This window comes from Dermacentor albipictus, chromosome 1 (assembly GCF_038994185.2).
Source record: "Dermacentor albipictus isolate Rhodes 1998 colony chromosome 1, USDA_Dalb.pri_finalv2, whole genome shotgun sequence".
NCBI lineage: Eukaryota > Metazoa > Arthropoda > Arachnida > Ixodida > Ixodidae > Dermacentor > Dermacentor albipictus.
Genome location: NC_091821.1, coordinates 517,435,815 through 517,443,011, shown reverse-complemented (window position 1 = coordinate 517,443,011; position 7,197 = coordinate 517,435,815).

Here is a 7,197-nt window from a genome sequence, read left to right as displayed (position 1 = left end):
ATTTGTGCAGGTAACATTTTTTAGGTGCATATTTTATTGCGCATACTTACAAAGCCCGAAAGTACATCATATATTGATATGAAAGAGCCCTGGAATAAAGCTTGGTAAAAAAAAATTGAAACTGATCATGTCTCACGGGCCTGATGCAGATAGACTGGAACAGAGCGTATACATTCATAGTAAGGTTCGTTACAGATCACAGTGCTGTAACGCTGTGTCGTCGTTTTGTACCTTCTTTCGTCCCTGTTTTGTGTTGCGCTGTAACGAACCTTACTATGAATCCCAACAAACTGGCCAACTTGCCATCTTGATGCAGAACATACAGATAATGAGCGGATCATGTGAAGCTCTCAGTGAATAAACATGTTTTAGGAGAATGTGGAGCAGGCATATAATTCGTTAATTGCTAAATTATTCACAGTCGGTCCGAATATTCGCCGTTTCGACCATTATTCGGTCGTCCTCAAATATTCGGGAATATACGAATATGCATCTCTCGAATCGAATACGCTTCGAATAAGGAAAATATTCGATTCGTATTCGAAATTTCGAATATTCGCACACCCCTAATTGAGACATTTACACAATGGACCAACGTCGGAGGACCTCTTGCTAGGCGCGTGGCCACAGAGTCGGCAGACGACAGAGACAATGCGTGCACTTTCACGTTTCCTAGGTGACACGGGCCTGGACTCACGCCTGTGATACCAGTTGTGTAATGTGTCATTCACCTCGTTCCTCCCATTATCATCCCCCATTGTGACCCTTTTTCTTCCCCTCTTCCCCTTCCCTTACGTAGAGTAGCAGGCCAGATGCTCCATTATCCGGCCGACCTCTCTACATCTTCCATTCATTAAAATACTTCTTCCTGGGAAGCGATCACGACATAATCCGAGTAGCGCTCTCCACGCCCAACATACGGAGAACAATAGGAAAGACTAAATTAACTGACTGGCCTCGTTATAGAAAACTCCAGAGAGCTCTGGAGGAGTCGGATACAGCCGCGACCAACATGTGAGAATGGACCGAATTCCTTCGACGAGCACACGGGGACACCACTAAAGCCATTGAGCGTACAGCGGAGGTGCCGGTGATAGACTCTCACCTGGTCAGCCTATGGGAAGAGAGGCGGAAACTGGCCAAGAGGTGGAAAAGGCAACGTCTAAACAAACACCTGAGACAACGCATCGGTCTCTTGGCAGAGCAAGCCCAAGGCCGTGCCAACGAGCTCGCTAAAAACGAGTGGGCGACGTTCTGTGGAACCCTGTCAGGAACTCTGGGAACGAGCAGTACGTGGCGAATACTACGAAGCATGCTAGACCCGATGAGCACGCGTACTGAGAACAACAAGAAGCTCCAAATTATTGCAGACAACTTCGAGGGTACAGACCAAGATCTCGTTCACGCGCTTCAGAAAAAGTACATAGGACCCTCACCTGCCACGGGATCGTCGTACGCGAGGAGACAATACGCGGGGGAGGCGAACCCTAAATTAGACGAAGATATAACGTACGCGGAAGTGTATGAGGCGGCACAATCCGCAGTTAAAAACTCGGCACCGGGCCCAGACTCGATCACAAATGCAATGATTCGAAACATGGATTCGGTAGCCCTAGCGAAAATCACAAAGATATTTAATAGCGAGTGCTGGGCCAAGGGAGACTTGCCCCAAGAGTGGAAATTGGCTAAAATAATCATGATCCCCAAACCAAAAAAGAATCCTTCGATTGATACACTACGGCCGGTGTCGCTCACGTCCTGCCTAGGTAAGCTCTATGAAAGGGTTATCCATAGCAGATTGCAGCGATACCTGGAAGAGCGGAGCTGGTTCCCGGACTCCATGATAGGATTTCGCACGGGTTTATCTTGTCAGGACGCGTTCCTCCTACTTAGAGACGAAATTCTAACTAATATACCGTACGGCGACGAGAGACTAGTCCTAGCACTAGACCTTAAAGGAGCCTTCGACAACGTCTCTCACGCCGCAATATTGGAAGAACTCGAACTCGCGGGTTGTGGTGAGCGCACATACAATTACTTAAGAGCGTTTCTTTCCAACCACGAGGCGAGCATCAGTATTGGCCAAATCACTTCGGATTTATTTAAAATGCCTGACAAAGGAACACCTCAAGGAGCTATATTATCTCCTCTTCTCTTCAACATTGCGATGTGTCGACTCGCGCGCGATCTGGATCGGATACCCGACCTAGGTTACACGCTCTACGCAGACGACATCACGCTGTGGACGAGCAGAGGTCTACTAGGGGATAAGGAATATACGCTCCAAAGTGCAGTATTAGCGGTGGAGAAATTTTCTAGATGGAGTGGCCTGAAGTGCGCACCCGAAAAATCTGAGGTTATCCGGATACACGCGAAAGGCTACAAATCCAGAGGATCGATTAACATCGTGGTTGAGGGCCAATCAGTCCGAGAGGTACCCACGATGCGAGTCCTGGGTTTGTGGCTTCAGAGCGACGGGAGAGCACTACAGACACTCAAGACCCTCAAATCCACAGCCAACAACATAGCCCAAATGATACGTCGCGTGACGTATCGAAAAGCGGGAATGCGAGAAGACGATACCCTAAGGCTCGTACAGGCCTTAGTGGTCAGTCGAATAACCTATGGCTTACCGTACCAAATCCTGAACAGGGAGGAGGAAAAGCAGGCTCACACAATAATCCGAACCCGTTTCAAAGCTGCTCTGGGCCTGCCTAAATGTACTTCAACGGAGCGCATGTTAGCTTTGGGAGTGCACAATACTTTCGACGAACTGAGGCAAGCCACCCTGATGCGACAGAGGGAGCGCCTCAGCTTCACAAAAACTGGTAGGGCAATATTGGCTAGACTCAATATCCCAGCATACCCCATTTATCTCACAGAGCAGGCCGTACCTCTCCCTCCTTCGATGAGATCCAAAATTACAGTACCCCCAATTCCAAAGAATATGCATCCAGAGTACAACAAAGAAAGGCGCAAAGGCGTGCACAACACATTCAATCAGCCTACTCTAACAACCATAGGTACAACACGTACTACACGGACGCAGCTCTGTATGCAGAGACGACCGGGCAGCGCTACCAAAGGAGGTACGCCCTGGCAGTCGTGAACGCTGTCAGCCAACAGCAAATTACCGCGTCGGCCACGGCGGGATCCCCAACCTCGGCTGAAATATTAGCAGTGGCGATCGCACTCGCTCACGCGGAGCGTTCGCAAAGGGACTCGGTCGTGGTCACGGACTCCCAGGAGACATGTCGCATGTTTCTCAAGGGGCACGTGACTGCGGCTAGCCTCGCGATAATCCCGAAATCCTTCAACCACCATCATCGCCTACTCTGGTGCCCGGGCCACGCGGGGTTACAGGGGAACGAAAAGGCTAACGCGTTAGCTCGAGGGTTCACTAACCGAGCGACGGCGTCCTCTTCTAACCCCAACCACCCGCACTACCCATCACAAAATTTCACCAATTTAAATGCCACAGACATCCTTGCTTATCAGCGTGGAGTCCGAAGAAAATACCCGCCGCCTCACCCACAACTTAACGGGGAAGAGGCCGCCGATTGGCGTAAAATACAGACCGGGGTGTTCCCCCATTTAAAATTGCTAAACGCCATGTATCCCACTCGTTATAGGGCCAACTGTCCTTGGTGCGGTGGCATACCTACCCTAATGCACATAACCTGGGAGTGCACTAAGCACCCTCATAGGCGAAACACCAGTAGGACAATGGAGCAGTGGGAGGCACAGCTCGCCCGCTCCGATCTGGCAGGACAAAAGTCCTTATTTAGCCAGGTCAGGCAGGCGGCAGAGGCCAGTGGGGCCCTGGACTGAGAGGCTCCGACCACCCCTCCTTCAAATCTTTACAATCACAATAAAGTTTCTCTCTCTCTCTCTCATCTACCGAGGCAGGTCCGTTTATCACGCTTGGCAACGTTTGACATTCTCTGCATTAATTTCGCTTGTTCTTTTTAATTTTCTTGTCATAGTGACCCTGTATCACGCAGTAGCAGAGCTGGTGCCACGTCTTAACTGCGTTAGGAAAGTTATTAGCGTGTATGCAGCAGGCACGGCGGCACTGGCTCTTGTTGGGAAACTTCAAGAGACGCTCTTCCGCGCAGCGATGCCATTTGTCTTATAAAAAGAATGCATGTGATGATTTAAATGAGCTGCAGCAAAGCTGTAAAAAAGCTGTAGTAATGCTGTCCTAACACCATCTCGCTCGAGCGAGATGGTCTTAGAAAAAAAGTGCGATGTAACACGATCTGATGGAGCAGCTCGTCATGTCAGTGTTTTCTTACGTCTCGTTCTTTCGCGCATCCTTCCCTGAACTAGACTACTGAATAGTTCTGTGCACGCACTGACGATCCTGACGGAGGCAATTCACATGAGCAGCTCTATTAGCCCCGAGAACGAACAAGAGCGGCGCTGCGAGCGCCGCTCGCGTGACGTCAGGGCACGGACTCGCGCCTGTCTATGGTGTCTAGACACCCTAGCCCCTAGCCTGTCGTCTGCTACAGTTCGGGCGTTGTCCGGGCGCTTTCTGCGGTGTTTTCGTTTGTTCGCCCTCGTTCTCTCTGCTTGTATACTTAAGGTGGTTGTCTCAAATATAGTTTTACGACGTCTTCCTTTGCGAACATTTATTCAAAGAGCTAATTTCTCAGACAACAATGCAGCTCTTGAAGGCAATGCTACAGTGCCAGCCGAAGCGACGCAGACCAGCCCATTGCAGGTTTTTCATGCGCGGATAGACAATCGCAAAAGCATAGCCTATAGGAATCCAGTTATGATACCATACCTGCCGCGGTGCAACAAGTATGTCACAAAGCTGGCTATATATGACTTCTACAGCAGTTACGTTTTTATTCCGCTAAAATAGGTTTGCTCACGACGAGTAGTTCATGGTATAATATCGAATTTTTGCATTTGCTCACAGAAACACTCGGCAGTAGCACGGGGACTTAACTAATACTGGAGCTTAGATTCTACACGCCTCACTTGCTTCTTTAACTGCCTGTCAACATTAGGCGGTTCTTCACGTGTTTATTTTTTTTAAGCGGCGGAAATTTGAAGTAAAGTTAATGAAGGCTTACAGCTATTTACAGAGTACAAATAGGAATGTACCAATATATATTTCCTTTTCCGTGTTACACGTTCAACTCACCTCTTTAGGGCGCGTTTGTTAATGATTAATAATGTAAGTTATGTTCCTCTTTTTTTGTCTATATTACCAAGTGTATATCATTTATTTATTTCAATGCCGCAGTGTGTTTTGCATTGTTATTGTGGAAATGTTTCACTGTCCTTTCATATATTGTATAACTGCAATGTTTTATGGCCACTATATAAATGTAATTTATATGGCGCTTGATGTGTTACCCCATGCAGCCATATTGTACCTAAGGGGGTGAGGTTACCTCAAGCCGCGTCTGTGCGACTTTTTTCCCTCATCCACCTCCACTTACCACTCCTCTGTACATGTGTGTGTGTAAATGGAAATTAATAAATCAAATCAAACTCACTTGAGAAATTTACTGGTGCTTGCTGCTTGAGGAATATACATGACGAATCTGTTTGGCGAACTGACACAGGCTAATCGGCCCAATTTTTTAGTGAAGTATGCCTGCTGGACCGCATAGCTGCAGCCAGAAAGAAGTCGAAGCGTCAATGATTAGTAGTATGGGACATATTGAATATATCGAAATTCCCCCGGTGGAAGGTCAGAAATCAAGTGAAAGTATATGCAAGGCTTGTGGTGCTTTCTTTATGAATGTTTGCGGTTGGATTGGAGCAAACTTAATTTGCCTGCAAGGTTCTCTTTTATGTACCGACGAAGCGAATAGTTATCCGTTTGTATAATTGAATAACGCTGGATCGAGACATGGTGAGACAGAAGGTGCTTGAATTTTAACGCGATAGCGTTAAGGAGCTCGTGTCGCAGAAAAGCCGGTGTCGTCGGCGTCGGTGTCGGCGGCGTTGGCCGTGAGCGATAAATCCCCGCAGGCACTTCATGAATAAAAAACAACTTGCAAGATGGGCTGGGTGGGAATCGAACCAGGGTCTCCGGAGTGTGAGGCGGAGACGTTACCACTGAGCCACGAGTTCGATGCTTCAAAGCGGTACAAAAGCGCCTCTAGTGAACGCGGTGTTGCCTTAGAAACGAGCTGTTTCTAAGGCTCAGGCGTGCTTCGCTTGCTCAGGCGCACATTTCGTTGTCGCGCCGAACGCTGCGTTGCTCGACGCTCACCGCGTCCGATGCGGGGCGCGTAGTCGCTGCGCCCCACCCCTTGGCGGGTCGACGGGAACGCTGTCGCGTTCCACTCTTGAAGGCGAAGCTTAAGCGTCCTCCAATTTTTCCTTTTGTATACAGGAAATCTAAGCTGCGGTGTAGTAGCTCGAGAATATTTTAGCCATTCCAGTTGGCGCTGTAAAAAACATGCCTTATGGTTTTAATTCGAAGTTGTAGTGAACTGATGGGCCTCGCCATACGAACAGTCGATTGCTACCGTTACGTGATCAGGGGTGTGCCATATTGTCGATAAAGGCTACTGAGGGCCACTATGAAACATTTCATCACTTTCAATTGAGTGGCTCTCGATCTTAACAACGAAACTTTTTCTCTCAGGTGATTGCTACTATGGTGTTTGTGAATTAACTATGTAAATACTCTACATGACGCGCCATTGTGTTAGCAGCCATGAGCAATTCGTTTTTTGGAGGCCTGTTTCAGAAGGGGATGAAAGTAGCAGCAAACTTTTTCATAAGAAATGCGCGCCTAACTATTTTTTTACGCATCAATGAATGGCCATATTTGAATAGAACAACACACCAGAGTAATAGGAATCATGATGAGAGCTTCGCTGGGCAGTGTCTTTCTAAAATCAGATAACATGTTGACGCCAATGACCAAATTTTTCTTCCACGTAAAATGAAATGCCTCTCATAGCTAAATACTAAAGGAATGTTAAATGTTTAGCGAAGCATCATACACAACTTCGCGCGTTGAATTTGCAGATATTCTTTTTTTAGTCAAAATTTACCGATAGACACGGCGCATATATGCATTGCAAAACCTAGTAGACCCCTTTAACGCTACTTAGCTTGCGATATCCAAGCCGCAAAGTTTCTCGACTCACACGCTTTTGAAGAAGAAGCTGTGGTTAAGGTGTGGCAGCTGAAAGAAGCCGACGTATTCTTCAA